The sequence below is a fragment of the Urocampus carinirostris genome, chromosome 1, assembly GCF_059441175.1.
Source record: "Urocampus carinirostris isolate Australia breed hairy pipefish chromosome 1, RoL_Ucar_1.0, whole genome shotgun sequence".
NCBI lineage: Eukaryota > Metazoa > Chordata > Actinopteri > Syngnathiformes > Syngnathidae > Urocampus > Urocampus carinirostris.
The window spans coordinates 62,981,114-62,990,490 of NC_142349.1; positions in this window are offsets into that span (position 1 = coordinate 62,981,114).

Genomic DNA, 9,377 nt, shown 5'->3' on the forward strand with positions numbered 1-9,377 from the left:
TCTGTGCGACTGTCTGGCAACCAGTTCAGGGTTTCCCCTGCCCACTGCCTGAAAATAGCTGGGATGGGCTCCAGCACCCCCGGGACCCTACTGAGGATAAGCGGTTCAGATAATGGATGGATGGACTACACTCTTCCCAATCACAGTAGAAATATCATTTCGAACTTTCATATGTATGTTTTACTACGAGATTTTCCACAGAATTGACGTTTTTTGGGGCTTTTTTAAAAAATGTTTAAAAGTTTACATCAGTATCTTTGATTGATTGATTATATGACATGTGTATCGTTTTTCACTGATCATCATGTACAAGGTTATAACGTATTTAAGATCACCAGATTTGATAAACAATTGACAAAACAGAAGGAAAAAATGGCTGACAGGAATAAGAAAGGTGTTTTTACAACATGGCATTTTGTGTATCATTTATCACAGGGGTCGGGAACCTATGGCTCGCGAGCCATATATGGCTCTTTCTATGAGTATCTGTGGCTCAGAGACCAATTTGATTGCATGCAAAATTTCTCCATCTTGTTCAAACCGGAAGTGTCAATCCTATTCAGGTACACGTAGAGCCAAACAAAGCTAAACGTAAAGGCAACACTTCGCAGTATATATACGGCACGTTTTTCACTACAATTTACAGTCAAGGTGTCACACAAAAAAGGGGGAAAAAAACTCGATTTGGCTGTACAACGCTAAAGAATCCTTTATTTAAAAGTTCACTATATAATCTGTGTTCAGTGTTCAGATACTTTATGATGAATCCACAGAACTGTAAATACGCCAAAACACCGGAAGAGAACTTAGTCATTTGATTGGGTGAGTGGGAGGGATGGGTGGAGCTATGCAAAAAGTACAAGCATTCCCTCCCATCTCTCACCAAAGGTAAGCACATAAGGCTCCCTATTCTCAGAATGTTGTGACGTTTTTACAAAATAAATGCTTGCATCTGGTTTTGAAACCAATATGTATGAAAAAAAGGGTCAAAAGGAGTTTAACCGATCTTGAGTAATTGCAAGAAAGAGACAAGTTTAAAGTGGTCTGTTTGTTGAATTTGGGACAGGGGCTCTGGCATTATTCTCTTTTCATAATTTTGATCAAATCATCAAAAATAAATGTGCTGAAGACTAAGCTTTTGTCTGGGGCGCGGGTTTAGCAATTTAGTAAATTTGTCTCATAATATATGGTGTGGCCCTTTCCTAAAATAAAATTAATATTTTTTGCTTTTATGGCTCTTTGAGTCAAAAAGGTTCCCGACCCCTGATTTATCACATCTCATCTTCATACAATCTTAAATGTCAACTTAAAAAATATTTAAGAAAAAGTCACTATAAGGGACAGAATTATATGCCATTTTACTACACAGCATATGAAGTAATAGTATATACAAAAACGTATAAATACGGTTTCAAACAATTTGTAAATACCATATAGTTTGTGTGAATGAACAAATACACAAGTGCAAATTACTTGTTTCATTTCTTAAACCCGTTGTGCAATAAAATATACAATGTTTATTCATGTGCATGAAGTATAAAAACGATTTTAGTTCCTCTTACAATTTTGCAATACGCTCTACAGTAATTTAGTGTGAAAGTGATTATACTTGCAGTAACATATTTTGGCCACACGTAGACGCTGTTGTTCAACACAAACTACATTTTCAGTTATTTTTAACAGCTGGATGTAATGGATGTATTTGGTGACAGTGTGTAATAATTAATATAACATTAAGTGACTCCTAGTGATTAGAAAGAACTCTAAATCTGTAAAATAAAAAATAAAATAAAAATACATTGAACATTTCAATACTGGGTTAAATATGCTAGCTATCATACCAATGTTAATTTTGATGGAAAAATCATAGCTCAAGATTTTTTTTTCTTTTACACAGTATAATCCTCACTTATGTCACCGCCATGTTTGTCCGGTAGGATGTCGTCATGCTGTGCTCCTTGGCGCTTGCACCAGAAGACACAGTGCCATCTAGCGGTCAAATATTACACATAGCATTAAGAAAAACACATGTCCACTACATTTTTTGTCAACACCAATAAGATTAAACACTGACCTATATTCAAACCGTACAAATAACAATAGATTTAACAATTTTCTATCACTAACCAACCTGTCTTGTGAAAAAAGATAGTGTTTATCTATCTATCTATCTATCTATCTATCTATCTATCTATCTATCTATCTATCTATCTATCTATCTATCTATCTATCTATCTCTCTCTCTCTCTCTCTCTCTCTCTCTCTCTCTCTCTCTCTCTCTCTCTCTCTCTCTCTCTCCTCCCTCTCTCTCTCTCTCTCTCTCTCTCTCTCTCTCGCTATCTATCTATCTCTATCTATCTCTCTCTCTCTCTCTCTCTCTCTATCTATCTATCTATCTATCTATCTATCTATCTATCTATCTATCTATCTATCTATCTATCTATCTATCTATCTATCTATCTATCTATCTATCTATCTATCTATCTATCTATCTATCTATCTATCTATCTATCTTGGTCATTGAAAGGGGAGACCAACAGCAAGACAAACATATACAATAAAAAAGCCTTTTAGTCATCATCCTTCCGTTCTCCTCTTTCTTTTACTCAGTCGCTTTACTTCCACATCCTCTCACATTTAGTGACCCTATAACTAGGGTTTGCGAGACCTTTCGGTCTCCCGCCCCTCTTTCTTTGCCTTGCTGTCTCTTAGGGAGTAGAGATCGAGAGAAGAGGATCCACAGTCCCCTCGCTCCCTCCACTTTAGTCGCCTCTTACGACACGCAGCGGACAACGGTGGGAGAATTCTCTAACCTCTCTGGGGGAGAGGGCCCCTCACCATAGGACAAAAAACAGTATATGTATGTATATGTTTATTATTTATAAGAGCAAAAAATAAATATGTTGGCAGATAATAGCAATAATGCCATCATGTATTGAAATGTATGGGAAAAAAAGTAATAGTGCCACCTGGTCCTGTAGTGAGGCACAATTTCACGCCAAAGATTAGAAACAATGCTAACTTGCTAATAGTTAAAGCTGGTTTGCATAGAACTGTTCGCTATGTAACTTATGTTAGGAATTAAACTATATTACAAATGTAGCGTTTACCAAATTGTTCGAATTAGTTATTTGACCAAACACAAACTTCATTCTCCTAACAATGCATGCTCGTTTTTTAATTTAGGTAAAGAAATATTGACAAGAGACAGCCATTTCCACATGGTGGCAGATTTATTTTCTTAAAGTATTTAAGTCAGTGAATTCCATTGAATTTAACTAAATTATTGTCAAATCAGTCTAATTAGTCATCGTCGAGCATCCCTCTCACGATCTCCGATCTGCTCTCCCATCTCTGCTCCCGTCTCTCTTCTTCCGTCTTCCGTCTTTTTCACACGCTGGGGCATTGGCTCCTCCTCCCATGGGCAGGCCAATAACTCCCCACGTGGCCCCCACCTGGTCGCCACCTCGTCTGACCGGTGCGTCACGAAGCCCCCCCCCCATGGGGCGGGTCAGGTGCCAGCTTCACCACCTCCTCGCCGAAAGGCGCCGCCATGTCTAAAGGAAACTCATATCAGCTCAAGCGTTTATCAAAACAAGGCCTAATTCCCTCGTCAGCGCCCCGCTATCAAAATTCCCCAGCCAAAGCACTCCACACTTGGAACGGCACGACCTGTCCTCGAACTTCAGCCTCCTATGTGAAAAATCTTTGCATTCAATAACTGTAATTTGTAAAATCCCTTATAGTCAATAAAATAAAAAATCCTTTACTATGTTACAGTAATCTGGTATTGATGGCAATGTGTACTCATGGCATCTGTCTATTTGCATTGGAGCTAACTGCTAGTGAAGCATTTTAAACAGGACATCAAGTCGCTGCAGGCACGATAAAGTGTACTACACAGCACTGTAGTGTTACTGCGACTGGACACTGACATTACATCACATCGCTACTATTGTTGTCAAAGCACTGGAAGCTAGCTCTATCAAAACAAAGCCTTATTCCAGAGCTGTAGTTGTGTTTCGGCTAATTGTTTGGAGGAGGGGAGGCTCCTGGGGGCATTTATGCCAAGATCGGCGCCTCCTTTCTGCTCCACTTCACCAGGAAATGTTACAATTATGTAAGATGTCTTACGATAAAAGTATAGGGGCTTTAAAGGTCGCTCACTCGCTATTACAGAGGTGGGAAGTGCTTCCACTTTATAACTGCACTTCAGGTTTTTTTTCCCAAAGCATCTTTACCTGAGCGTTTTATAGTTCTACCTTTAGGAATTAAATATATATACTTTTACTTTCTACATATTAATATTTCTGTCATTTTATTGTGGGAAAAAACATGTATCTATCTAAAACACAAGCTATGGAGAACAAAATGCAAAATTGGCCCATATTTAGAGATAAAGGTTCACTTCTCACATCGGGCTTTAAAGCAGCACAAGGTCACATGGTAAAGTGACTCACAGTTTGTAAAATGCTAATGGAATTGATGAACAATTATGCCTTTTCTACAACAACCAGGGTTGGGTAGGGTTACTTTAACTGGATTACTTTCAATTACTTTTGGATTACTCCAATACCAAATATGCTAATAAAAGACAAAAAAAAAAACTAAATATGAATAAGATTACTAAGTTTTGTGCAGGCTTGGGGAGTAACGGAATACATGGAACGGCAAAAATGATGTTGGCAAGCTGTTTGGATTTATTTTCATTTTGTTTCCGTCGCATTTTATGTTTGTTTTGCCGGAGATCAAAGAGATCAAAGCCAGGAGAGAAAGCTTACCACGTGTTGTGAGTCATCATTTTATTCATATTTAGTTTCTTTTGTCTTTTATTAGCATATTTGGTATTGGAGTAATCCAAAAGTAATTGAAAGTAATCAAGTTAAAGTAACCCTATCCAACCCTGACAACAACGTAGGGCACTGGTCTATAAAATACATGGCCCAGGAGGTGCTGAAATTTTTAGCTTCAACAGAAAATATATATTATGCACAGAGCAGCTTTTCAAATACCCAGAAAGAAAGCATTCTTTTGCAATCATGAAAGGAATAAAATGTATCATTCTAAGTAGAATTCCAAAGTGATCTTATGGAACACATGTGTTTCTATGATAAGACTCAACCAAAATAAAGCAAACCAAAGTAAAGTACACGGAGCCAAACCAAACTCAACTAAAACAAACCAGAGTAAATCAAACCACACCAGAGTTAACCAGAAGGAACTAAACCAAGTTAAGGGAAATAAACCAAACACATGTTAACTTGATTAAACTAAAATAAACTAAGGTAAACTAATCCAAACCAAAGTCAACTAAAACAAACCAGAGTAAATGAAACCAAACTAGAAGTAACCACAATAAACTAAACCAAGTTAAGGGAAATAAACCAAACATAAGTCAACCTAATCAAACTAAAGCAGACTACGGTAAATTAAATTAAATGAAATGACCTGCATTTATATAGCGCTTTTCAAGTCAAGACTTCCCAAAGCGCTTTACATCGTGCTTCATATTTCCCAATAGCGGCCGTGTAGCCTTGTAAGGCGCTAACCTGCTAATTGGGGGTATTAGGGGTTCAGTGTCTTACCCAAGAACACTTCCACATGTAACACGGAGGAGTGGGATTCGAACTGTGATCCCTTGATCCCAAGACGAGCGCTCTACCTCCTGAGCCACTGCCGCCCCTAATCCAAACCAACGTACACATAAGCAAACAGTCAACCCGATATAATGTTGAACAATCCAAAATAAACCAAACCAAACTAAATAAAACTAAACCAGACGTACTCAAAAGAAAAAAGAAAAAAAGAAAAACGTAACCAAACCAAACTAAATCAAGCCAAAGTGAATTATAGGAATCCAAAGTAAACCAAACGGAACTAAACTTCTCATCTCATCTCATTAGCTGCACCGCTTATCCTCAGTAGGGTCGCAGGGGTGCTGGAGCCCATCCCAGCAATCATCGGGCAGTGGGCAGGGCAGGGGACACCCTAAACTGGTTGCCAGCCAATCGCAGGTCACACAGGGACAGACAACTCGCTCGCTCATTCACACCTAGGGACAATTTGGACCGGTCAATCCACCTGAAATGCATGTTTTTGGAACGTGGGAGGAAACCAGAGTGCCCGGAGGAAACCCACGCAAGCACGGGGTGAACATACAAACTCCGCACAGGAAGTCTGGAGCTGGATTTGAACCCAGGCAGGAGGTTCCCATGACTTGAACTGTGCCGCACATGCGCTAACCACTGCGCCGCCGTGCTGCCCAAGGAACTAAACTTAACTAAACTGAATTTAAGTAAACAAAATCAAACAAAAGCAAACTAAACCAAACCGGAGTAAACTAAAACTATTGAACTGAACCAAAGCCAAAATAGCCTGAACTAAACAACATAAAACCAAAGTAAACTAAATCGAACCAACATATACTAAACCAACTAAACCAGGCTTAACCAATTTAAACCAAACAGAAGTAGGCCTAAACTAGACCACGGTAAACCAAACTAAACCAAACTAAAAAAATAGACCAATCATAAGTTATCGACGCCGAACCAAAGAAAAGTAAACAAACAAAAGTCAACTAAACCAAACTAAGTACACTAGAACACAACCAACTAAAAACCAAACCAAAATTAAACTAAAATAAAATCAACTGGTTCGTGTATAATCATTTAACGTGTACTGTATCGCTAGCGCACTAAGAACTTTGACATTTTTATTGTTGAATACCTCGCGCATCCATTCAATATGGTTGGTGTAAAGCGTAAATAAGAGGCGAGCCGTTTCTTTTGAAATGAAAGTGGAATAAGAAAGATTGATGCGGTTGAGTAAATGGTTGAATCATTTTCTTCAGCCACTCTCTAACACGGTAGAGGATCTCTTGAAGCTTATCTTCCAAAAGTAAGTTAAACTTAACTTTATTTATCTTTTTTGAGCATATCATTTTATGAAATATTTATTTTTTAGTACAAAGCCAAACAGGTTACTTATACAGGTCGTAAACATACTTACATAAACCATAAACCTACAAAATATAGCACTGAAGCAACTTCAACTTACGAACGATCGTCCGGAACCTAACTCGTTCGTAAGTCGGGCAGCGTCCGTACATTTATAATTGTGTGTTTTAGTGTTGCCGGAAATTGTATACTTTATTTTGGTAATTCAGTATCAGTACATCAATTTAAATAATTGCCCCTACATTACATGCATACACACTACTCTGGCATTGTGTTTTTATTCTGGAAGCCATTATGCTGGTTAATATAAGCACAGCAAGACTCCAATGACGCAAAAGTAAACACTTTTCTCTGCTGCTATTTCTGACACCAATTTATAGAGGGATAGTGTACCATTGGTTACCGTGGAAACAGCACATTGCTAAATGCTGGAAAATATATATATTTTATACTAATGTAAGTGTCTGACACACCTCCTACTACCAGAGGGCCTCAACCAAGGTTTGAACTGGGCAATCATCAGACATTTGTGCCCAATTATCATCACCCTTTCAATATACATTTTTATTTAGTACATGTAGTCGCGTCATTGTTATTTTCATTTCCATCACCACAATAGGTTTTTTTTCTGTGTTGTTTTTGTTACTTTGCTCCATGCATTTCCCAGTTCCAGGTTTCATTAATGTTTTTGTTTCTGGTTTTTGTTTAGCCATTTTATTAGTTGCTTTGTGCTCACTTTTTTTTGATATTTTGATCCTGGTTTTGTTATTAAACACTGTCCTTGTTTTTAGCACCTCTGCTTCCCCCGCATGGGTCCATCATCTACCACCAGGATGACCCAACAATCAAAGGACCAAGGGGGAGGCACACACATTCCTGTCTCGGCGGTGGCTTTTGGTTCCTATCTCGACAGCGAGAAGGTCCCTTGCCTGCGCCACTTCCCGTCTTGAAAGCGGGTAGAAGGCCCCTCGGCTGTGCCTGTTTCCTGTCCCGGCGGTGAGAAGGCCCCTCAGCCATGTCCTGGTTCCTGTCCGTGTGGCGAGGATAAAGTCCCTTGGCCGGGTCCTGGTGTCCTGTCTTGACGACGAGGGCCATCCTGTTCCTATTGCCGCGGCCTCTATATATATATTTTTAGGGGCCGTCAGGTATCCAGCCTCGAGGGTGAGGTTATGTTAAATTTTGAAACACCCCCTTCAACCAGAGGGCCCCACTTCACTATTTAAGAACCACTGATATAAGTGAATATCAGCATTTTTGTTGTATAGAAGAGGGAAATTTAGTCGAATCAGTACCCAGTATTGATGATTAAACAAGCGTTGGGTATCTGTTTCAAAAATTTGGTATTAAACATTACTTGTATCTGATATAGAAGAGATATTTGTATTTACAGTACTGTGATGTCACGACCAGAACGGAATCAGGAACCAAATGCGTAGAGTTAACTATAATTTTTTAAACAGAAAGAGGAAAGGCAACGCCCGCGATCCGGTGCTCGCTGGACGCGGGAAGCAAGTCGCTCTCGCAATCGGATCGTGATCCAAATATGGAAGTGGATCTTCTGTAGCCGGAGAAGGCGGTGTCATGGACGGAAAAACAGGTTGAGAGCAGGGACAGGAGAGCAAAAACGTGGTCGGGATCAAAAACGGGTCGCAAGCCTGGTCGGGAGAGCAAACATGGTCGGGATCAAAAATGGGTCTTAAGCCGGGTCGGGAGAGCAAACGTGGTCTGGATAAAAAACGGGTCGTAAGCCTGGTCGGGAGAGCAAACGTGGTCGGGATCGAAAACAGGTCGTAGCCGGAGACAAACGGGGAGATCAGGAACGGACAAGCGGAAAAACAGGTGGAAAAACGGGACAGGCGGGAGTCAGGGTTAAAAATGCTTGCCTTGTAATAATAGAGATTCGCGGAAGGACTGACCACCGAAAAGTGACAGGACTAGGCTTGAAACAGCACAGGGAACCAATCAGATAGCCTGCAGGGCTGGCGCCAAATGAGCGGGCACAGGTGATCCAAATTGGTAATCATGACAAATAAGGTTTTTAGCCACAAAAACTGTAAAAACGTTTGAATCTTACATCAAAATATGTTAAAGCTTTTCATGGTTCATTTTAGGTTCACCTCAAAAAGCATGATAGGATGCTATCTAGTCAACCACTATCTCAATATTTTTATTAAAAACAAAGTCTGGCCTAAGCAGATGAAAATATTTATGCAATTGAGTACATTTGCAGGGATTTTAGGCTATTGTTATGGAAAAAAAATATGATGCACTTTTATAACACATATTATACTCCATTTTTTGGAACTACAGTAAAAACGTTTCCCATGTGATTTTGGGAGCTGGCATCAGTATTGTCACACGTCGCTGCCTATCCTCCAATGCCGAGGTGGGAGCTGTTCAGGGTGGATCACATCAGGCTCG